General features: G+C 44.6%; 1 long non-coding RNA gene across 1 annotated transcript; it reads right to left on the reverse strand.

Moving 5' to 3' along the window:
• Positions 1-2,113: 2,113 nt before the first annotated feature.
• LOC115830884 lies at positions 2,114-17,097 on the reverse strand. The gene is made up of 3 exons (XR_004026413.1): positions 17,018-17,097; positions 16,175-16,180; positions 2,114-2,126 (listed from the first exon to the last, which is right to left on the reverse strand). It is a non-coding gene; the product is annotated as an uncharacterized LOC115830884 (long non-coding RNA).
• Between the last annotated feature and the right edge of the window lie 8,043 nt (positions 17,098-25,140).

Genomic DNA, 25,140 nt, shown 5'->3' on the forward strand with positions numbered 1-25,140 from the left:
ACAAACAAACAAAATACAAAATTAGCCAGGCATTGTGGTGCATGCCTATAATTCCAGCTACTCGGGAGGCTGAGGCAGGAGAAGCTCTTGAACCCGGGAGGCAGAGGTTGCAGTGAGCTGAGATCGCGACACTGCACTCCAGCCTGGGCAACAAGAGTGAAACTCCATCTCAAAAAACAAAAAGAAAACAAAAGGAGTATTATGGAAAACCCTCTATCCACAGTCAGATGAACATCTCAGGGGTTTAGAACTGATACTCACCTATTTCTTTTTTCTTTTTAATTTTTTTAGAGAGACAAAATCTGACTCTGTCAGCCAGGCTGGAGTGTAGTGCTATGATCATAGCTCACTGCAACCTCAAATTCCTGAGTTCAAGCGATCCTTCCATCTCAGCTTCCTGAGTAGCTGGGACTACAGGCGCACACCACCATGCCTAATTATTTTATTTTTATAGAGACAGGGTCTCCCCATCTTACCCAGGCTAGTCTCAAGCTCCTAGCCTCAAATGATCCTCCCACCTTGGCCTCCCAAAGTGCTGGGATTACTGGCATAAGCCCCGTGCCCAGCCCTCATCTATTTCTTTGTTGATGCTCTCCAGGACAAGAAATCCCCAAACCTCCTCCACTGACTCTTTCCAGTTGGATTATATAAATTAAAGTATAATAATAAGTGTATCTTGATGATCAAGATTAATAGAACCATAGAATTTGAAGCACACTAATTCAAATGGTCTTTCAGAGCTAGTGTCTTAGAGGTTAGCCCCAGTAACTGAAAGCACACTGAACAAGTTACCTGGGTATAATCTCTCACCTACTAAAAACTTATTATTTGGTTTTTTTATTGTTTGTTATTTTTTCTTTATTTCTTTTTTTTTTTTTTTTTTTTTTTTGAGACAGGCTCTCACTCTGTCACCCAGGCTTGAGTTTAGCACTGCAATCTCAGCTCACTGCAACCTCTGCCTCCCAGGCTCAAGCAACCCTCCCATCTCAGCCTCCCATGTAGCTGGGACTACAGGTGCACAACACTTTGCCCTGCTAATTTTTTTACTTTTTGTAAAGGCAGGGTCTCACTATATTGCCCAGGCTGGTCTGGAACTCTGGAGCTCAAGTGATCCATCTGGCTCGGCCTCCCAAAGTATTGGGATTACAGGTGTGAGCCACCACACCTGGCTGAAGACTTACATTGCATTGGTTGTTAATAACACAGAACAATATGTACAGAAAGGTCCCTGTCATCCCTGCATTTTTGGTATCAGAAAAAGGCCTCTTAAAGAACATGCACTTAAAACAGAGACCAAAATCTCAATGTCAAAAGTGAAAATATTTGACTGTGACTTCATCTTGTAAAAATAAATGAAAATTTATGAAGCGATGATTATGTTGTATATTAAAAATATAGGTTAAAACTCCAACCATATTCTTAAAGTCAAAAGGATTGAAAGGTTGACTGGGAAGTTGAGGCACGATTTTTCCAACAAAATTTTATGGTAATATAGGTAAATCATCCTTTACAACACCTTTGTCACAATCATAAAAAGCATGACTTTTACAAAACGTTTAGAGAGCCTTAAGGCTCCTTTTGACGGAGCCTCGCACTGTTGCCTGGACTGGAGTGCAGTGGCACTATCTCGGCTCACTGCAACCTCCATCTCCTGGGTTCAAGCGATTCTCCTGCCTCAGCCTCCCGAGTAGCTGGGATTAGAGGCACCTGCCACCAGAACTGGCAAATTTTTTTGTATTTTTAGCAGAGACGGGGTTTCACTATGTTGGCCAGGCTGGTTTTGAACTTCTGACCTCATGATCCGCCCGCCTTGGCCTCCCAAAGTGCTGGAATTACAGGCGTGAGCCACCGCGCCCAGCCAAGGCTCCTCTTAATCCTTTGATAGTCCAGTGTTTTTATTTTAATATCTTGATCCTTTTTGATCTTGTGTTATTCCATTGGTTGAATGTCTTTTTTTTTTTTTTTCAACTTTTGTTTTAGATTCAGGGGGTATGTGTGCAGGTTTGGAGTTATTTTAGGTTCAGGGGGTATGTGATGCTGAGGTTTGGAGTACAATTGAACCCATCACACAGGGAGTGAGCATGGTACCCAATAAGCCAGCTTTTCAGCCATTTCCCCCCTTTTTTCTCCCCACTCTCATATTTCCCAGTGTCTGTTGTTCCCATCTTTATGCCCATGAGTACCCAATGTTCAGCTCCCACTTATAAGTGAGAACACGTGGTATTTGGTTTTCTGTTTCTGCACTAATTTGCTTCAGACAATGGCCTCCAGTGGCATCCGTGTCACTGCAAAGGACACAATTTTGTTCTTTTTTATGGCTGCATAGTATTCCATGCTGTATATGTGCACATTTCTTTGTACACATTTCTTTGTCCAATCCACCACTGCCGGGCACCTAGGTTGATTCCAAGTCTTTACTATTGTGACTGGTATGTCAGTGAACATACGGGTGTGTGTGTCTTTTTGGTAGAATCATTTGTTGTCCTTTGGGTAGATACCCAGTAATGGGATTGCTGAGTCCAACAGTAGTTCAAATCTTAGTTTTGTTTTGTTTTGTTTTTGAGACAGAGTCTCACTATGTCACCCAGACTGGAGTGCTGGAGTGCAGTGGCACAATCTCAGCTCACTGCAGCCTCCACCTCCCAGGTTCCAGTGATTTTCCTGCCTCAGCCTCCTGAGTAGTTGAGAAGTTGGGATTACAGGCACACAGCACCACACCTGGCTAATTTTTTTTTTTTTTTTTTTTTGAGACAGAGTCTTGCTCTGTCGCCAGGCTGGAGTGCAGTGGCACAATCTCAGTTCACTGTAGCCTCTGCCTTCTGGGTTCAAATGATTCTCCTGCCTCAGCCTCCTGAGTAGCTGAGACTACAGGCTTGTGCCACTACACCCAGCTAATTTTGGTGTTTTTAGTAGAAAGGGGGTTTCACCATGTTGGCCAGGATGGTCTCCACCTCTTGACCTTGTGATCCACCTACCTTGGCCTCCAAAACTGCTGGGATTACAGGCGTAAGCCACTGTGCCTGGCCTAATTTTTGTATTTTTAGTAGAAACAGGGTTTCACCATGTTGGCCAGGCTGATCTGGAACTCCTGACCTCAGGTGATCTGCCTGCCTTGGCCTCCCAAAGTTCTAGGATTACAGGCTTGAGCCACCATGCCCGGCCACCAAATCTTAATTCTTTGAGAAATCTCCAAACTGCTCTCCACAGTGCCTGAACTAATTTACATCCCACCAACAGTGGATAAGCTTTCCCATTGGTTGAGTTTCTATTACTCAAATGTCGCATGCCAGATTCTAATTTGTCAGTTGATTTGAGAGCAATTCAAGTCATCTTCCTAGGTCACTTTCATCGACTTCATGAAATCTCAAGTTGTTTGCAAAATTTGCAATTTCCATTTGCTTTTCATATTGTATGGCTGAAACATCTGAAAATGATCTGCAAACTGACCAGACATTGCCACTATACATATTTGTGTTAAATTGAGTTATGTTTGAATATGGTGTAAGTTTTAAAGTTTGCTGGTGAATATTTGACGACTCTTCATTCTCTATGTAAACTTAAATGCAGGGACTCTGAAAATGAAAAACCAGGCACATAGACTGTAGACTTCCCAAAATGCAAAACAGAATTTGTTCAATATAAAATATACCATAACAGACATAAAAGTGGTTGTGTATGTATATCCAACTATTAACACTTTCTAGTCTGAATCTTATGAATAGTAGTCCCAGCAAGTTACACTATAGGATAAGAATTTGGGATGAGATGCACCATGCAGATTTTTAATGACTCTTTTTTAAGAATATTTAATATAGGCTGGGCACAGTGGCTCATGCCTGTAATTCCAGCACTTTGGGAGGCTGAGATGGGCGGATCATAAGGTCAGGAGTTCAAGACCAGCCTGGCCAATATGGTGAAACCCCGTCTCTACTAAAAATACAAAAATTAGCCAGACATGGTGGTGGGCTCCTGTAGTCCCAGCTACTTGGGAGGCTGAGGCAGGAGAATCACTTGAACCCGGGAGGCGGAGGTTGCAGTGAGCCGACATTGCACTACTGCACTCCAGCCTGGGTGACATCTCAAAAAAAAAAAGAATATTTAATATATAATATACTCATATTACATTGTTAAAAACACTTTTAAATAAAATCATGTTAGTACATGATTTCTGTTTTTAGAAAACTATCCTTTACTAAACATTTACTGCATACCAAGAACTATACTTTGCACTTTATATGCACTGTTACTTAATTTTCTTTTTTAGACAGTCCCAGTCTGTCACCCAGGCTGGAGTGCAGTGTCCTCACTGCAGCCCCTAAGCTTAAGTGATCCTTCCACCTTAGCCTCCCAAGTAGGGACTGTAGGTGCTTTGTGCCCAGCTACACTTTTTGTTTTTTGTAGAGATGGGGTCTCACTATGTTGCCCAGGGCCGATCTTGAACTTATGTCCTCAAGTGATCCTCCCATCTCGGCCTCCCAAAGTGCTGGGATTGCAAGCCTGAGCCACCACACCCAGCCTATTTAATTCTTGTAATAGCCCAAAGAAAGACATTAATACCTGCAAGTTATAAACATTTGTTAGTGAAAATTTGAAATAAGCAATGAAATAAAATACAGACAGGTTAAGTAACTCGCCCAAAATCAAACATCTAATTAATGGTGGAGGCAAGCCTCAAACTCAGATCTCTCAAATCCAAGACCATTTTCTAACCATTCTATTACAATGCATAGGAAAAGCATCTAGGAAAATTTACATGAAGATACCATGGTAAGATTGTGGATGTTTTTATTCACTTCTTTATATTTTTCTATATTTTCCACATTTTCTAAATTAAAGGCCATTACTTTTATAATAACTATAAAAAAGTAAGAAGTTAAGGTTGGAGATTGCTGATCACTGTGTTGCTTGTGGCTAATGAGGAAGGAAAGTCTTTGACTAAGTTACCGCTTGGAGGGAAGATTCTGGGATGGAGAGGAGGCTTCGGAGGAAGGGACTGGCACATCTCCTAAGTGCCACCCACAGAGACACTGCCCACTCTACTTACTGAGGCACTTAAAAGAAAAGACCGTGTGTGGTCAGAGAAAAAATACTGACCACAGCCAGAGGCAAGTCCACCCACCACTTCCTTCCTGTGTGTTCCCACCCATCATCTGCCCCATGGGCAGCTTGGCTCTATCCTCAGCAATGAGACCAACTCTATCCCAAAGTCAGGAAACACCCTAGAATGAAGCCCTGCCTTCCCACAGTCTTCCTGGAGAGTGCCCGTGTCTGTCTCAGCCTCCCAAGGCCTCCTGGGCAACATCATGAGACTCTATCTCTAAAACAAGAATACTTTAAAAATCAGCTGTGTGTGGCGGTGTGTGCCTGTGGTCCCAGTTACTCGGGAGGCTGAGGCAGGAGGATCACTTGAGCCCGGGAGTTCAAAGCTGCAGTGAGCTATGATCGCACCATTGTGCTACAAGCCTGAGTGGTACCTGTGCTCGGGCTTGGCATAGCTCTGCCGAGGCTGCTGTCCATGGCACAGCCAGCCACACCTCGCTGGACCTCAGTGGCACTGACAGCCTGGCTGCCTGAGCCGTCCTGTTTCCCAGTCACTATAACCTTTCGGGCAAAGTTCCTGTTATCTCTCAAAGTCTATTCCCAAGTGTTTAACCTGCGCTTCACACGGTGGGTTACAGGAAGGCTGAGATGTTGATATGTCCGCTGCCAGGATAGTAGATGGGCCATGGACTCTTCACCTCTGGGCCCAAGCAAGCCCAATGTGCCCTAAAAATATTACCATTTTCTTTTTATTTCTTTCTTTCTTTTTTTTTTCTTGCGCAGTATCTTGCTCTGTCTCCCAGGCTGGAGGCAGAGGCACAATCTTGGTTCACTGCAACCTCTGCCTCCTGGGTTAAAGCAATCCTCCCACTTCAGCTTCCCAAGTAGCTGGGACTACAGGTGTGCACCACCACACCCAGCTAATTTTTGTATTTTTAATAGAGACAGGGTTTCACCATGTTGGCCAGGCTGGTCTCGAACCCCAGACCTCAAGTGATCTGCCCACCTCGGCCTCCCAAAGCGCTAGATTTAAGGCATGAGCCATCATGCCTGGCCAAAAATATTACCATTTTCTGTGAATGTTGCCACATGCAAAACTTGGGGAGCATTGACTTTGAACCACCCTAGTGGATTGGTGGATTTTCTTTTTTTCTTTTTTCTTTCTTTTTGAGACAGGGTCTTGCTCTGTCACCCAGGCTGGAGTGCAGTGGCATGATCTCGGCTCACCACAACCTCCACCTCCTCACCACAACCTCCACCTCCCAGACTCAAGAGATCCTCCCACTTCAACCTCCCAAGTAGCTGGGACCACAGACGCACATCATCGCACCTGGGTAAATTTTGCATTTTTTGTAGAGACAGGGTCTTGCCATGTTGCCCAGGCTGGTCTCAAACTCCTGAGCTGAAGTGATCCACCCACCTCGGCCTCCCAAAGTGCTGGGATTACAGATGTGAGCCACCGCGCCCAGCCCTGGTGGATTTTCTTTGGGCCCATAGACCATCCCCTTGTGACTTGCCCCATCTTAGACCTTCTGAGCTCCTGCTTTGACTCTTGGCAATTTAAGTAATTCTAGATAATGATATTGTTCATCTGCTGCGTGTCAGGCACTCTTCTACTTTTTACACACACATGGCTTTCACATGAGTTACAAGTTCTCTGGCTCTCTTTTGCTTCACCTGCAGAATGGGGGTGTTATGAGTCAAATATTTGTGTCCCCTCCAAAATTCATACGTTGAAATCTAATCTCCGATGTGGTGGTATCTGGAGGGGAGGCTTTGGGGAGGTAACTAAGTCATGAGAATGAAGCCCTCATGAATGAGACCAGAAGAGGCCAAGCTGGGTACAGCGGCTCACGCCTGTGATCTCATTGCTTTGGGAGGCTGACGTGGGAGGATCGCTTGAAGCAAGGAGTTCAAAACCAGCCTGGGCCACATAGTGAGACCCCATCTCTAAAAATGAATAATTTAAAAATTAGCTGTGCATGGTGGCATGTGCCTTTGATCCCAGCTACTCCGGAGCCTGAGTCAGGAGAATCACTTGATCCTAGGAGTTCAAAGCTGCAATGAGCTATGATCACACCACTGCACTCCAGCCTGGGTGACAGAGCAAATTCCTGTCTCAAAAAATTTAATTAAAAAAAAAAAAAGGCAGGGCGCAGTGGCTCATGCCTGTAATCCCAGCACTTTGGGAGGCCGAGGTGGGCAGATCACCTGAGGTCAGGGGTTCGAGACTAGCCTGACCAACATGGTGAAACCCTATCTCTGCTAAAAACACAAAACTTAGCTGGGCATGGTGGTGCATTCCTGTAATTCCAGCTACTTGGGAGGCTGAGGCAGGAGGGTCACTTGAACCGGGCAAGCGGAGGTTGCAGTGAGCTGAGATCACGCCGTTGCACTCCAGCCTGGGCAACAAGAGTGAAACTCCATCTCAAAAAAAAAAGAAAGGGCAGAGAAACAGCTTGCTCTCTTTTAGCCATGCAGGATACAACATGAAGTTGGTCGTCTGTAACCCAGAAGGCGACCCTCACCAGAACCTGACCACGCTGGCACCCTGATCTTGGACTTTCAGCCTCCAGAACTGTGAGAAATACATCTCTGTTGTTTCCAAGCCACCCAGTCTGTGGTATTTCTCATAGCAGCTCAAGCTAATTAGAGGAATTAGCACTGGAATTAATGCAGCCACCTCTAAGTACATTCCTTAAGGGCATTTAGAAACAGAACACTTTCTCTAAAATAATGTTTTCAAACCCTTAACCTAAAAAAGAAGTGTTGGAATTTCCAGCAGAAACAGAATAAGAGGAGGAAGAGTTGGCACTCAGCTGGGGGAAGCAAGTTTGTGGTAAAATAGAACCCATGAGTGGATAGCTGGAAGCTGCAGAGATGAGCTACTTAGAAAATCAAGCCCAGGGCCGGACACGGTGGCTCATGCCTGAAATCCCAGCCCTTTGGGAAACCAAGGTGGGTGGATCACCTGAGGTCAGGAGTTTGAGACTAGCCTGGCCAACATGGTGAAACCCCGTCTCTACTAAAAATACAAAAATTAGCCGGGCGTGGTGGTGCATGCCTGTAATTCCAGCTACCTGGGAGGTTGTGGCAGAAGAATCAGTTGAACCCAGGAGGCAGAGGTTGCAGTGAGCCAAGATCGCGCCACTGCATTCCAGCCTGGGCAACAGAGTGAGACTCTGTCTCAAAAAAAGAAAAAGAAAATTAAGCCCAATAGTAAGAAATCAGCTTCCAGAGAATTTCAGTCCCAGACCTAGGCCCAGAAACATGACTGGGCCTTTTCTGAATGGCTCTAACTAAGCACTAATATATATAGTATTTACTCAAGGAAGATGGTTCCAGAGTGATGAATGAGATTTAGTTAGTTGCTGTAACATACAATATTTCTTGGAGTTTCCAGTTCACCTATGAAAAAATTCATTCTGGCCAAGCATAGTGGCTCACGCCTGTAATCCCAGCACTTGGGGAGGCCAAGGCAGGTGGATCGCCTGAGGTTAGGAGTTCGAGACCAGCCCGGCTAACATGGTTAAACCCTGTCTCTACTAAAAATACAAAAATTAGCCGGGCATGGTGGCCAGCACCTGTAATCTCAGCTACTTGGGAGGCTGAGGCAGGAGAATCACTTGAACCCGGGAGGCAGAGGCTGCAGTGAGCCGAGATTGCACCTCCAACCTGGGCGTCACAGCGAGACTCCAACTCGAAAAAAAAAAAAAAAAAAGGCTGGGTGCGGTGGCTCACGCTTGTAATCCCAGCACTTCGGGAGGCCGAGGCGGGCGGATCACGAGGTCAGGAGATCGAGACCACGGTGAAACCCTGACTCTACTAAAAATACAAAAAATTAGCCGGGCGTGGTGGTGGGTGCCTGTAGTCCCAGCTACTCGGAAAGGCTGAGGCAGGAGAATGGCGTGAACCAGGGAGGTGGAGCTTGAGGTGAGCCGAGATCGCACCACTGCACTCTAGCCTGGGCGACAGAGCAAGACTCCGTCTCAAAAAAAATAAATAAAATAAAATAAAATAAAATAAAATAAAATGAAAAAAGTCATTCTTCTTTTACAATATATGTCTGATTTTTGTAATCTCTCAGGCTACCATCAAATGACTTCCATTTATTTCAAAAGACATTTCATCTGCGTTGAGCTTTTACCTGCTAGAACTTGGTTCTAGTATCCACTGCTGCTATGTTATAACATGTACCAAATTATGCACAGAAATGACAGACGAAGGCTCTCATCTTCACACAAAAGTGGCTTAAAATCCCATGTTCCCCTTTGCAAACATTGGTAAAACTATCACCAAAAACAAGATGAGGCTGGGCGTGGTGGCTCAGGCCTGCAACCCCAGTGCTTTGGGAGGCCGAGGCAGGAGTTCAAGACCAGCCTGGCCAACATGGTGAAAACCTGTCTCTACTAAAAACACGAAAATTAGCCGGGCGTGGTGGCAGGCACCTATAATCCCACGTACTCAGGAGACTGAGGCATGTAAATCACTTGAACCCGAGAGGCAGAGGTTGCAGTGAGCCAAGATCGCACCACTGCACTCCAGCCTGGGCAACAGAGCGAAACTCCGTCTCAAAACTAAAAATAAAAATAAGAAGAAGAAAATTAAGAATCTGCTTGCTCTTGGTGTTTCATAGAGGCTTTCCTCTTTTTTCCAAGTGATTTACACTTGTGATTATTGTTTCTTTGCCTTGGCTCCTCTGTGTAACAAATCATCAAATCAACTTTTGTTCTAGGAATTTATTTAGTTAGTTAATTGATCCTTCCAGGCTCAGAGGTACTGAGCTTGACACCAGAGGCCCTTTTCTCTATAGTAATGTAGCACCTTTCTCTAGAGAGTGATAAGCATTTGCAAATACCAACTAATTATTCATTGAAGGTATTTCACTGAATTAGAAAGTTGCAAATTATAGAAAGATTGAAATCAACAACTGTTTCTTAATAATTACAGTTCATGAAGAGCTTATGCATTTCCATGCGTTGGTCATGCTCTAATTATGGTCTGAAGTAACTACTCATTGACCAACCAATAATTAGTAGCATTATAATCATAGGAGGTTGTTTTTGTTTTGGATTTTTATTTTGAGATGAAATCTGGCTCTGTCTCCCAGGCTGGAGTGCAGTGGTGCTGTCTCAGCTTGCTGCAAGCTCTGCCTCCTGGATTCAAGCGATTCTCCTGCCTCGGCCTCCCAAGTAGCTGGGACTACAGGTGTGCACCACCATGGCTGGCTAATTTTTGTATTTTTAGTAGAGACAGGGTTTTACCCTGTTGGCCGGGCTTGTCTCAAACTCCTGACCACAGGTGGTCTGCCTGGCTCAGCCTCCCAAAGTGCTGGAATTACAAGCGTGAGCTGCTGTGCCTGGCCTATAGGAGGTGTTTTGTTTTTTGTTGTTTTTGTTATTGTTGTTATTATTGTTGTTGTTGAGATGGAGTCTCGCTCTGCAGCTCAGGCTGGAGTGCAATGGTGCCATCTCGGCTCACTGCAACCTCCGCCTCCCAGGTTCAAGTGATTCTCCTACCTCAGCCTCCCGAGTAGCTGGGATTACAGGCACACACTGCCATGCCCAACTAATTTTTTTTGTATTTTAGTAGAGATGGGGTTTCACCATGTTCCCCAGGCTGGTCTCGAACTCCTGAGCTTAGGCAATCCACCCACCTCGGCCTCCCAAAGTGCTAGGATTACAGTCGTGAGCCACCACACCCAGCCCTTTCATATATTTTTGAACCCTAGTCCCCGAAGCCCCCAAATCAGAGCATAAACACAATAGGAAATCAATCCATTGCCACTTTATCTGTCTATATTACCATTAATAAATTATGAAGGGGGTCCTTTCTGAAATTCTAAGGGCCCAGGGCATATATTCATGCCAATAGGCTCTTACTTGTACTGTACAACAGATGTCTAAATCTAGACCTATTTTGTCATGCATTTTGTTCTTATTCCTTTTGTCTCCTTCATTCTGTCTCCTCCCTCTAGTTCCTTCCAAGTGTACTGTCATTAATATTCTTCCTTTCTTTGAAATTCCTCCTTAAAAGACCTCTGTACAAAGATGAAAGATGCAAGAGGAAAATAGTATCACAAAATTGACATGAAATTTGAGATCAGCTGTTCCAGCTGGAGGACGGAAGGAAGAAGGGCCACACATTAAAAGCAGAGATTGTGGCTGGGAATGCTGGCTCACACCTGTAAGCAGTTTGGGAGGTTGAGGCAGGAGGATCGCTTGAGGCCAGGAGTTTGAGACCAGCCTGGGCAACATAGTGAGACCCCCATCTCTACAAAAAATAAAAAATTAGCCAAGCATGGTGGTGTGCACCTGTGGTCCCAGCTACTCAGGAGGCTGAGGTAGGAGAATTGCTTGAGCCCAAGAGGTTGAGGCCGTGATGGGGCAGCTGAGGGACAGAGCAAGACCCTATCTCAAAAAAACAAAAAAATAGAGGTTGGAGAAAAGGTAACACTAATCTTCTTGCTTCTCCTATCCAGAAGAGCTCTGTGTTCTAGCTCTGTCTCCTTCTCACCTAGAAGCAAAGATCACTGAGAATTCTTGAGGACTATGTTTTACTCCTGCCCTACATGGAAAGGTGAGAAGGGAACTCCACCTGTTGTTTGCTCAGAAAGAATATCTAGAGAATTCTGGGAGGCAGAGGCTAGATAATTGCTTAAGGCCAGAAGTTCAAGACCAGCCTCGACAACATAGTGAGACCCCATTTCTTAAAAAAAAAAAAAAAAAAAAAGTTTTAATTGCCAGGGTGGGCATGGTGGTGTGTGCCTGTGGTCTCAGCTGCTCGGGAAACTGAAGCAGGAGGATCACTTAAGCCCAGGTGTTCCAGGTTACAGTGAGCTATGATCGTGGCACTGTACTTCAGCCTGGGTGACAGACTAAGACTCTGTCTCTATTTAAAAAAAAGAAAAAAAATCTAGATAATCCTGCATCTGATAGTCTGGTGCCTTAGATAATTTCAAAAGACCTTTCCACCACAAAACAGTCAGATGATGGGAGAATTACAATAAACATATTGTAAATGCACTGCTGAGCCTACAAGAAGATACGAAAAATCTCCAAGGGCAAAAAAAAAAAAATGTTTTATAACACCAGACTTCTAAGCAAACACCAAAGTGGGGTTGTTTGGGGAAAATGCTGACTCTAAGAATCTAGAATTTTGGAGATTAGTAGCCACACCTAAGGGCATAAGGGACTAGGCTTGGAGTCCATGCAAAGTAGAAAAGCAGAACTTAAGAACTGCACGTAAAACAGAATATCCTAAAGGACACGTTCTAAGTAAAAGGGAGGGCCATGAAGTAAAAAAGGATATAAAAATATTAACAACCCAGGCCGGGTGCAGTGGCTCACTCCTGTAATCCCAGCACTTTGGGAGGCCAAGGCGGGCGGATCACAAGGTCAGGAGTTCGAGACTAGCTTGGCCAATGTGGTGAAAGCCCATTTCTACTAAAAATACAAAAATTAGCTGGGCGTGGTGTCATATGCCTGTAGTTCCAGCTACTCAGTAGGCTGAGGCAAGAGAATCACTTGAACCCGGGAGGCGGAGGTTGCAGTGAGCCGAGATCACGCCACTGCACTCTAGCCTGGGCAACAAGAGTAAAACTCCGCCTCAAAACAAAACAAAACAAAACAAAGTCTATGTTAATATTTTCTCTGTATTCATTTGGATCAATTCAGAGCGACTGAAGACTATCATTTCACACAGTTTCCTCCCTTTTTTCCTTTCCTCTGAGTCTGCTTTGCCCTGGCCAAAGGAGTGCCTTTGGGGCCTGAGTTTCTTTTTCAGTGCTCAGACTGGAATATTTCCCATAGAAACATCAACACCTTCAAAATGTGATTACCCCAATTTCTTGAATGTCCAATCTTTCCAGCATTTCAGGGAATTATCAGGAAATACAATAACATGAGGCCCAAATCCACAATATTTAGAAAACTCACTTAATCCCCAAACCAGACATGCTCATTAGCGTAGTTTACAGCCTTAACATTAATTCCCAAGTAGATATCATGTTTCCTAAACCCAATATCCATACATGCGAGATCCAAGTTGCTATTATTAGCCATACATAAGAAGTTCATATTAGCTTAGTGAAAGGATTAGCAAAAAAAAGAAGTAAAAGTGAAACCAACAAGCCAGGTTTCTGTATGGTTTCTGCTTTTCCAGCCTGTCAATCAACCATACCAGTTGTCCAAAATCATACCAATTGGTATGACTTTGTGCCTGTCCTCCTTTACTAGATGTATCCCTTTCTCTCTGTAATTCACCAAATCTGCAAGTTTTCTTGTTGTTGTTGTTGTTGTTGTTGTTTTTATGGAGTCTCACTCTGTCATCTCAGCTCACTGCAACCTCTGCCTCCCGGATTCAAGCAACTCTCCTGCCTCAGCCTCCTGAGTAGCTGGGATTACAGGCACATGCCACCACGCCCAGCTAATTTTTATATTTTTGGTAGAGACAAGGTTTCTCCAGGGAGGTCAGTATAAGGGATCAGGTTTGGCCTTTTAACATTGCAAATTATTATTATTTGTTTTAGTACAAGTTGGATTAGTCATTGTTGAATGGAAGTCACTCGGTTATTAATTAAATGACTGGGGGTTGGAAATAGTATAGTAGGAAATAAAATGATTAATGTTACTACAGGTAGACCTAGAATTGTTGGGGTAGTAAAAGAGGCGAATAAATTTTCATTCATTTTAATTCTCGGGGGTTTCATGTTTCTGCGCTTTGGTCGTTTTTGGTGTAGGGGGTAGATGGTAAGTGAAATTTGATACTTTTAACTGGAGAATAGAGTTATAATTATCGGTAGGATAACCATGGACCATGTGGAATGTTGGGAGCAAGCCCCCCAAAATCTGGCCATAAACAAAATCTCTGTAGCACTGTGACATGTTCATAATGGCCCCAACACCCAAGCTGGAAGGTTGTGGGTTTACGGGAATGAGGGCAAGGAACACCTGGCCCGCCCAGGGCAGAAAACTACTTAAAGGCATTCTTAAGCCACAAACAAAAACCTGAGCGATCTGTGTCTTAAGGGTGTGTTCCTGCTGCAGTTAACTAGCCCAACCTATTCAATTAATATAGGATAACAATGGGCCATGTGGAAGTATCTAGTTGAGGCATTTCACTATAGAGGGGGCTTAGATCTCCTCAGTCTTTAACTTAAAAGGTTAGTGCTAGATTAGCTTTACAGTGATTTTATAGTGTAGATGTTGATCAGCTTTCAAAGCATTTTAAGGGAACTAATTCTAGGATGATAAGTATAAAACTGTGGTTGGACCCACAAATTTCTGAGCATTGGCCATAGTAAAGGCCTGGTCTTGTAGCAGTTAAAATGATTTAAGTGTCCAGGGATTTCATCTGTTTTGAGGCCCGGTGACGGGATAGTTTGTGAGTGCAGGACGTCTATTGGATGAGATTAATATACAAATAGGGATATCTGTTGGGAGAATTGTTTGCTTACCAGCTTCAAGGAGTCGAAGTACTCCTGGTTTTAAGTCTGTTGCTGGAGTCATGTAAGAATCGAAACTTACATCTTCATAGTCTGTATACTCATAGCTTCAGTATCATTGGTGGCCAGTTGTTTTGACAGTGAGGAGTGGGCTATTAATTTTATCTGTCAAGTATAGAATACAAAGAGAGGGGAGGACAGTGTGGGTAAAATAGCTCACACAGTCTCGTTCTCTTGAGCATCTATAGTGCTAGTATGAGTTAATTTTGTTGTCAGTATTAGGGAAATAATATATAGGGCCAGGGAACTAATGAGGAAGAGAATTATAAGAGCGTGGTCATGGAAAGTGAGTAGTTCTTCTACAATGGGGGATGTAGCATCTTGGAGACCTAGCTGAAATAGATGAGCTGTTAAGATATACAGGGTTTAACCTATGAATTAACTTTGACAAAGTTATGTAATAATTTTACTAATATCTTATAGAGAAAGTCATAGAGGTTATGGGATTGGCTTGAAACCAGTCTCGGGGGTTCGATTCCTTCCTTTCTCCTCTAGACTGTCATGTAAGCTGGTTCCTCAAATGTGTGATAAGGTGGTGGGGCAGCTGTAAAGTCACTCTAGGTTAGTAGATGGTTGTTCAATTATTAATACTTCTCGTTTTGAAGCAAAGGCCTCTCAGATTATAAAAATTATTAACATGACTGCTGTTAGTGAGATAAATGAGCCTTCAGACAAGGTAATATTTCATGCAGATATTGCATCAGGATTGTCAGAGTAACATTGAGGTATACCGGAGAGGCCAAGGAAATGTTGTGGGAAGAAAGTTAAATTAACACCTGTAAATATAATAGTGAAGTGGATTTTGGCGTAGGCTGGATTGAGTGTATAGCCTGAATATAGGGGGAATCAGTGGACAAAGCCGCCTAAAATGGCAAACACTGCTCCTATGGGTAAAACATAGTGGAAGCGGGCTACAACATGATATGTGTTGTGTAAGTCAATATCTAGTGATGAGTTAGCTAATACGATGCCGGTCAGCCCTCCTACTGTGAAGAGGAAAATAAGCCCCAGGGTTCAGAGTATTGTGCGGGATCATTTGATGTTACCACCATGCAGGGTAGCTAGTCAGCTAAATACTTTAATGCCAGTTGGGATAGCGATAATTACAGTAGCGGATGTGAAGTATGTCTACATCTATTCCTACTGTAAATATATGGTGGGCTCATATGACAAACCCTAAGAAGTCAATTGATATTATGGCTCATACTATGTCCATGTAACCAAATGGCTCCTTTTTTCCAGAATAATATGTTACAATGTGGGAAATTATCCCAAACCCTGGTAGGATGAGTATATAGACCTCAGGGTGACCAAGAAATCAGAATAAATGTTGGTACAAGATAGGGTCACCCCTGCCAGCAGGGTCAAAAAAAGAAGTGTTGGCCGGGCGTAGTGGCTCATGCCTGTAATGCCAGTACTTTGGGAGGTTAAGGCGGGCGTATCACGAGGTCAGGAGATCAAGATGGTCCTGGCTAACACAGTGAAACCGCATCTCTATTAAAAATGCGAAACATTAGCCAGGCATGGTGGCGGGTGCCTGTAGTCGCAGCTACTCGGGAGGCCGAGGCAGGAGAATCACTTGAACCTGGGAGGCAGAAGTTGCAGTGAGCCAAGATTGCGCCACTGCACTCCAGCCTGGGCAACAGAATGAGACTCCATCTCAAAAAAAAAAGTGCTGAAGTTGCTGAGGTTGCGGTCAATTAATAATATAGTAATGCCAGCAGCTAGGACTGGGAGGGATAGGAATAGAAGGACTACCGTAATGAGGACGCATCAAACGAAAGGAGGTGTCTGATATTGGGATATTGCTGGGGGTTTTATGTTGATGATTGTGGTGATGAAGTTGATGGCCCCTAAGATAGAGGAGACACCTGCCAGGTGGAGCGAGAAGATGGTCAAGTCCACGGAGGCTCTCGCATGCTCTAGATTCCCTGCTAAAGGGGGATAAACTGCTCAGCCAGTTCCGGTGCCTGCCTCTACCATTGAGGATGCAAGTAGAAGTAGAAAGGATCAGGTGAGAAGTCAGAAACTCATGTTATTTATTCGGAGAAATGCCATATCGGGCACACCCACTATCAAGGGAACTAGCCAGTTGCCGAAACCTCCAATTATGATTGGTATAACTATAAAAAAGATTGTAACAAATGCGTGGGCGGTAACAGTCACATTATAGATTTGATCATCTCCTAGCAGAGTTCCTGGCTGGCCAGGTACTGCTCGAATTAGGAGGCTTCAAGGCAGTGCCTACTAACCCGCTCATGCACCAAATAATAGGTATAATGTCCCGCTACCTTTGTGGTTATTTGAAAATAATTGGCGATTCATGAACATGGGTACAGGGGTAAAATGGCTGAGCAAGCATTAGACGGCAAATCTAAAGACAGAGGTCAAAGGTCTCTTTTTACCAGTCCTGGGGTGATATCTCATATTGAATTGCAAATTCGAAGGAGCAGCTTCAATCCTCCCCTAAACAGCGGGAGAAGTAGATTGAAGCCAGTTGACTAGGGTATTTAGCTGTTAAATGAATTTTCGTGGGTTTGGTCTCCACCAATCTAGCAAGGGTTTAGCTTAGTTAAAGTGGTTGATTTGCATTCAATCGATGCAGGATAGTCTTGCAATCCCTAGATTTGTTACCGAAATTAAGTATAATTTACTTACTAAGGGCTTTGAAGGCTCTTGGTCTCATGTAACCTAAATTTCTAAGTCATAGTCAGTAGCAGTAGAGAGATAGGTAGGAGGAGGGTGGAAGAGATAATAAGTGAAGATACGAATAGTACTGGTTTTGTGTTTTCGAGCCGTCATTTTATTTTCATGTTACTGGATGTGGGAATAGTCTTATTGGGGTGAAATAAATTAGGCATATATAGAAGTATAGGTTGAGTAAAGCTGTAATAGCTATAATAGTTGGGGTAATAAGGCTGTTATTTTTTGTAAATTCTTGAATGATAGCTCATTTAGGCAAAAATCCTGTTAATGGGGATAACATATACTGGTTTCGCCAGGCTGGTCTTGAACTTCTGACCTCAAGTGATCCACCCTCCTCGGCTTCCCAAAGTGCTGGGATTACAGGCGTGAGCCACCACGCCCGGCCTCTGCGAGTTCTTAAGGCTCTTTTTTTTTTTTTTCCTAGGCAAAATCCCTGTTTCTGTGGCTACTCAATCTTCCTTCCAGTCTGAAATGCCTTAGCTTTATCCTGGAACATCTGCCTCCAGGGAAAACTTCCCTCTTCTTTTCCATATTTGCCCCAGCTGGAGAACCGCACTTGAAAGATTACTGACTTTCAGCTGTTTCCAGCGAATTCCTTAAACTACTCTCAGCCATAATGTGAGGTCCAAAATCCCATAACTCTTGTCCTGAATTCTCCGGGTCCTGACAGCTCAAATTCTACTTTCCCAGGATACAGATTCAGATGACTTTTTGGGTTTTTGGTTTTTTTTAAATTTTTTTTGGAGAAAAGTATCACTCTGTCACCCAGACTGGAGTGCAGTGGCATGATCACAGCTCACTGCAGCCTCAAACTCCTAGGCTCAAGCGATCTTCCTGTCTCAGCCTCCACTGTATCTGGGACCACAGGTGCATGCCACCACATCCAGCTAATTTTTTGTAGAGATGGGGTCTTGCTATGTTGTCCAGGCTGGTCTCAAACTCCTGGCCTCAAGTGATCCCCCCTCCCTAGGCTCCCCCAAAGCACAAGGATTATAGGCATGAGCCACCACACCTGCCCCACAAGAGTTTTTAAACCATTGGCCTGCCTCTAGATGAGAGGTCCTGTTTCTCCCACCCATGTCTGAGATAAACCTTTTTCAGCCTCTCAGCATCTTTCTCTCCTTCCCTTCCTCTTCCCAGAGGCCTTTCTAGGCCTAGAAGTTTAAAAACTATCTTTAAGCCAATCCCATAAATTGCCTCTGAAGACCTGAGTATTTTCTGCTCACATACCAACAATTCCTGCATAATTCTCCGCACTCTTTTTTTTTTTTTTTTTTTTTTTGAGATGGAGTTTTGCTCTCGTTGCCCAGGCTGGAGTACAATGCGCGATCTTGGCTCACTACAACCTCCACCCCCCCAGGTTTAAGTGATTCTCCTGTCTCAGCTTTCTGAATAGCAGCGATTACAGGCAACCACCACCACGCCCGGCTAATTTTTGTATTTTTAGTAGAGACAGGGTTTCACCATGTTGCCCAGGCTGGTCTCAAACTCCTGACCTCAGGTGATCCACCCACCTCAGCCTCTCAAAGCGCTGGGATTACAGGCGTGAGCCACCGCACCCAGCCTCACTTTCCTTTTCAACCTCCAATGAGCAGACCTGGTTCCTAGCGAAAGAAAATCGTTGTGTGTTGTTGCTGTTGGCTTTCTTCTCAAACACTCACTTTTGGATAATTTCATCAACTGGTTCCCTGACTCAGTCTAGGATCACACACCACGTGCCCACGGAGCCCTCATCCCCATCCTACTTCACCTGTTCTTGTATAAATTCCACCATCTTCTAATGTTTGAGCCCATCTTCTATGTTTTCCTAAGGAACAGCCCCTCCAAATAGGAAAAATGAAACAAGAGAATAAAATGAAATTTGCCTCCATTAATACCAACTCACTCCACAATACAGATGCTAAAACAATTTCACGCAAGAAGTCCACTTATTTGGAAGTCAGCTTTTTCAAGAATCCAATTTTTACCCCTGCCAAGCCTAGATTAATCAAAAATCAATGCACAAACTCTCTCACTGTTTCTCTCTTTCTCTCTTTCTCCCTCCAAGCCCAGATTCCAACCAATCAAAATCAATGCACAAACTCTCTGTCTCTCCCTCCCTCTCTCTCTCTCTCTCTCTCCCCGCTCCCTGAGTTTTGCAAATGAAAACCAGAGCTGCCCTTGTTTTGTTTTGTTTTGAGACAGAGTCTCACTCTTGTGGCCCAGGCTGGAGTGCAGTGGTGTGGGTCTTGGCTCACTGCAACTTCCACCTCCCGGGTTCAAGCAATTCTCCTGCCTCAGCCTCTCAAGTAGCTGGGATTACAGGCACCTGCCACCACATCCGGCTAATTTTTGTATTTTTAGTAGAGACGGGATTTCACCACGTTGGCCAGGCTGGTCTCGAACTCCTGACCTCAGGTGAGCCACCCACCTCGGCCTCTCAGAGTGCTGGGATTTCAGGTGTGAGCCACCGAGCCGCCACCGCCACCGTGCAGGCCTCAGAGCTGCTCTTAACAAGGCTATACCAAATTCCCTATCTTCTATGCATAAGCTCCTCACCTCTGTGCTGAAGGACAATGCCTGTTAATTATCATAAAGGTAACTTACAATGCCTTTACAAGGGTGGAAAAACTAGATCCTAAATCCTTGACTAGCACTGGCCACGGCCACCATCCACCATCTCCACTGCATCCCCTGAGAATTCCAGGGCTGAGGGTTTTGCTTCAAGTCCCTAATGAGTCACCTAACCTGGTGATCTAGGCTGAGTCCCACATGGGACCCCTCTGGTCTCTTTACCCTGAGGTCCATGAGCAGCCTGTTCATGGCCCCTTCTCCAGGGCCCTGCCACTCGGCTTTTGTAAGGGCAGAGCTGCTTCCCAGTCTGGCTGTCCCAGACTGTATCTTATCATACCATCTGCTTCACATGGCATTGAGAAGAGAACCAGGACACCAAAACAAACCGAGGCAGCAAGAGGGCTTGAATCTTCCTCCTCCCTTGTGTCCTTGGGGTCTGGGGAGGTCATCTTCCACCCACAGCAGAATCGCTCCTCCCTGACGTCCCAAATTGCTCTGGAGATAAGACTGTGTGCCCAGCTTACTGGGTTCTCACATTAAGCATTGTGAAAGGAAAATAAATCTTGGGGCCCCCAAATCACTAAGTGAAAGGGAAAAGTCAAGCTGGGACCTGCTTAGGGCCAACCTGCCTCCCATTCTATTCAAAGTCACCCCTCTGCTCACTGAGATAGATGCATATCTGATTGCCTTCTTTGGAAAGGCTAGTCAGAAAGTCAAAAGAATGCAACCATTCCTCTTTCCCCTACCTGTGATCTGGAAGTCTTCCTGCCTTTGCTTCAAGTTGTTCCGCCTTTCCAGACCGAACCAATGTACTTCTTACGTATATCGATTGCTGTCTCACGTCTCCCTTAAATGTATAAAACTAAACTGTGCCCTGACCACCTTGGGCACATGACGTCAGGACTTTCTGAGGCTGTGTCACAGGCGCACGTCCTTAACCTTGGCAAAACAAACTTTTTTTTGAGACGGAGTCTCGCTCTTTCCCCCAGGCAGGACTGCAGTGGCACAATCTTGGCTTACTGCAAGCTACTCCTCCTGGGTTCATGCCATTCTCCTGCCTCAGCCTCCCAAGTAGCTGGGACTACAGGCGCCCACCACCGTGCTCGGCTAATTTTTTTGTATTTTTAGTAGAGACGGGGTTTCACCGTGTTAGCCAGGATGGTCCCGATCTCCTCACCTCGTGATCCGCCTGCCTCGGCCTCCCAAAGTCTGGGATTACAGGCGTGAGCCACCGCGCCCGGCGGCAAAATAAACTTTCTAAATTAACTGAGAGCTGTCTCAGATTTGGGGCGTTCATAGCACCCAACAGCAAAAATAATGGAATAAAACCCCTGACAGTCTCCCCTTCTCAGGAACTGAAAGGAACTAGAAAGGAGATTTCAGCCATTCGAATCTGTGCAGCTGACTGTTGGTGCTGGTGGTGACATACGGCTGTTTACTGATTTATGGAGTGATAAGTAGCAACGGGATGGAGTCTGACAGGAGTGGGCTATATATATTCCTGAAGCTGTGTTCTCCCAGTGTGGACGCTTGAATCAAGCCATATGCACTGTAGGCTGACTCTGGTTCTCAGTAACAACTGTTTAAGAGAGGACAGAGGCAAGGATTCCAGATTTGTTGACTCGTGTTGTTCTTGGGGAGACAGGGGGAGTGAGGGTTCTGTTTCCAGGACTTCCCCTGGGAGGCTGTCTCCAAAGGAACGCAAATCATTCAAGGAGGCAGGAGATGTTAGTAGTAGTTTGGAGTTAGACCCAACATATGCCAGGACCTTCAAAGAGGTGTGGGCTGAAACAGAAGGAAGTTTTTTTTTTTTTTTTTACTCATATATACCCAAAAAAGCCTCCCTCCTCCCAGCTTATAATAAAAACTGACAGTACTCAGATGTGATTCTAACATATTCTGAAAGATATATAATGTCCCGTGAACACAAGAAGAATTTTTAGCAGAGAAATTCCAGAACAAGACCATGATGTTGATCAGCTAAGCAGTGATGGACACTTGCATTCTGATGTTTTGTTTTTTTTTTCCTTTACAGAATCGTATATTCAAACATTTACCCAATAAGTTTTATGGGCTGGGGCTGAGCTAGAGTCTGAGGGTGGGTTGAAGGTAATGGGTTTCAGCAGTGCCCCTCCTCAGAGCACAGGGGTGCTTCTACAGATATGACTGGCCTTCTGAGAGCTCCAGGCCATACATCCCTCCAGATTCTAATTGTTCAAAGAAAGCCCATTCTTCTTGAAGTCAAGAGCTAAACATGGCCGGGTGCAGTGGCTCACACCTGTAATCCCAGCACTTTGGGAAGCCGACGTGGGTGGATCACCAGATCAGGAGATAGAGACCAACCTGGCGAACACTGTGAAACGCTGTCTCTACCAAAAATACAAAAAAATTAGCCGGGCGTGGTGGTGGGCGCCTGTAGTCCCAGCTACTTGGGAGGCTGAGGCAGGAGAATGGCATGAACCCCGAGGGGCAGAGCTTGCAGTGAGCGGAGATCACACCACTGCACTCCAGCCTGGGTAACAGAGCGAGACTCCATCTCAAAAAAAAAAAAAAAAAAAAAAAAAAAAGAGCCAAACATTACCAAGTTCTTTTAAAGAGCACAAAGGAACATAAATCGTTCTAACATCAAGAAACATGCCCACGAATGTTCATTGCAGCACTATTTAAAATAGGAATATCATAGAATCAACTTAAATGCCCATTGATGATAGACTGGATAAGGAAACTGTGGTACCTATACACCATGGAATACTATGCAGCCATAAAAAGGAACAAGCTCATGTCCTTTGCAGGGACGTGGATGGAGTTGGAAGTCATTACCCTCTGCAAACTAACACAGGAACAGAAAAACAAACACTGCATGTTCTCACTTATAAGTGGGAACTCAATGATAAGAACACATGGACACAGGGGGAAGGGGGAGCAACCCACACTGGGCACCTGTTGGGGGCGGAGGGAGAATCAGGAAGAAGAGCTAATGGATGCTGGGTGTAATACCTAGGTGATTGGTTGATCTGTGCAGCAAACCACCATGGCACACGTTTACCTATGTAACAAACCTGCACATCCTGCACATGTACCCAGGAACTTAAAATAAAAGTTGAAGAAAAAAAAAAGAATACATGAGTTGGTTGCTGCCATTGTAGAATTGCCTCCCACCTCAGCCAAAACTACACATCATCACGTTTTAACATGAGTAGAGGAATTCTGGTTCAACTACCCACCTGATTGTTGAGTCTCCTCTGCAACATTCCCAGCAGGGCAGCAGAAAGCTGTGCTTGAATGCCTCTGGTGACGAGGAACTTGCTACCTTTGTAGAAACCCTTCTCAGGTCATCTGGGATTCCCTGGACTCAAATTGAGCTTAGTTCTGCCTCCCTGCAGCTTTTGCCTGTTGGGTTCTTCCATTTTGAGCCATGCAGAAGAAGTCTAATTCCTCTTCCCTGAGATATTAAACATGTGCCCTAAGTCCCCTGTCTACCTGGTCAGGGACCAGCCATCCTTTGATAAGTTCATCATAGAACCAGCATCAGCTACTGAGGCTTACTGTGCACCACTGCAGCACGTTAGATGCTTTACACCATTATTTCATTTAATCCTCATAGCCATTCTTTGAGAATTTTCTGCCCATTTTATAGATGGGAAAACTAAAGGTCAAAGAGGTTAAGTAGTTTGCCCAGAGTTACTCCGCAGGTATGGCAGAGTGTGAACTTGAACCCAGGGCTGTCCGACTCCAGGGCTGTCAAGTGCTCTCCATCATGGTTGCATATATAGCATGTAGATTTATCCATCAGTCTTTCATTTTCCCTCCCTCTCTAAGAGGATATTCACACCTGCCTTGCCATATCCATCTGTTTTGTTTATTTATTTATTTATTTATTTATTTATTTATTTTTTGAGATGGAGTCTCACTCTGTCACCCAGGCTGGAGTGCAGTGGCGTGATCTTGGCTCACTACAACCTCCACCTCCTGGGTTCAAGTGATTCTCATGCCTCAACCTCCCGAGTAGCTGGGATTACAGGCATGCACCACCATGCCCAGCTAATTTTTGTATTTTTTGGTAGAGACGGATTTCACCATGTTGGCCAGGCTGGCCTTGAACTCCTGACCTGAAGTGATCTGCCCACCTCGGCCTCTCAAAGTGCTGGGATTACAGGCATGAGCCATCATGCCCAGCCTGTTTTGTTTCATCACAGCATTTAATTATTGGTAAGTAAGGGACTAGTAGAGTTATAGAGTGGGTACAGATAATAATCTAGCTGTGTCCCACAGAAGTAGAAGGAGAACCATCAGTTGAACTTGTCAATCACCTTTTATTCTGCTTAACGAAAGTTTGAATGCTTCTAGAACAGAACACTGAACTATGCACAAGGGACACAAAGCTGATTACCAATTGATCACTACTTCAAGGGAGACAGATAAGTAAATGAATAATCCAGAGACACGGGGCGGACCTCTATGTGAAGAGTCCTGCGATCATGGAAAGAAAAGTAGGTCCTACTGGGTGCTGGATTAGAGGAGCAGACGTCAGAGAAGACTTTACAGAGGCTGGGACCTTCCAGCCCTCTCTTAAGAAGTGAAGCTTTGTAACAGAGAGGTGGGGAGTTAAGTGGGAGGCACCTGAGGCTCATTCCAGAATGACCCAAGTCACTGTCATGAAGGGAATTGGTATCATCCAAGGTCAAGGAATTTTCTGATAACACCAATATATCAGATGCACAGAGGGCAGGTGGTATAGGCGACAAGGCTAAAAATAAGCAGTTGGGAAAAGATAGATAAGCTAAGCCTTGAAGTCTTAGCAGGGAGCCAACAAGAGTATTTATGCAATGGAAGCAGAACTACATTTTGGAAAGGTATCTCAGGTGACTTTGCTGTGAACTCTAGAATAAGGTAAGACTGGTAGGACAGAACCTTTACCAGTAGCCAAGGTCACATTTACTCTTTTTTTAACCATATTGCATAGTTAATTCTCAGCTTTTATTTTTTATTTATTTATTTTTTTAGACAGAGTCTCCCTCTGTCACCCACGCTGAAGTGCAGTGGTGTAATCTTGGCTCATTGCAACCTCCACCTCCCAGGATCAAGCCATTCTCATGCCTCAGCCTACTGAGTAGCTAAGATTACAGGCGCATGCCACCACATCCAGTTAATTTTCATATTTTTAGTGGAAATAGGGTTTTGCCATGTTGGCAAGGCTAGTCTCGAACTCCTGATCTCAAGTGATCTACCCACCTCAGCCTCCCAAAGTGCTGGGATTACAGATGGGATCCCACTCTTTTCTTTTTTGAGACATGGTCTTGGTCTGTCACCCAGGACAGAGTGCTGCAGTGTGATCA

This window comes from Nomascus leucogenys, chromosome 17 (assembly GCF_006542625.1).
Source record: "Nomascus leucogenys isolate Asia chromosome 17, Asia_NLE_v1, whole genome shotgun sequence".
Taxonomy (NCBI): Eukaryota; Metazoa; Chordata; class Mammalia; order Primates; family Hylobatidae; genus Nomascus; species Nomascus leucogenys.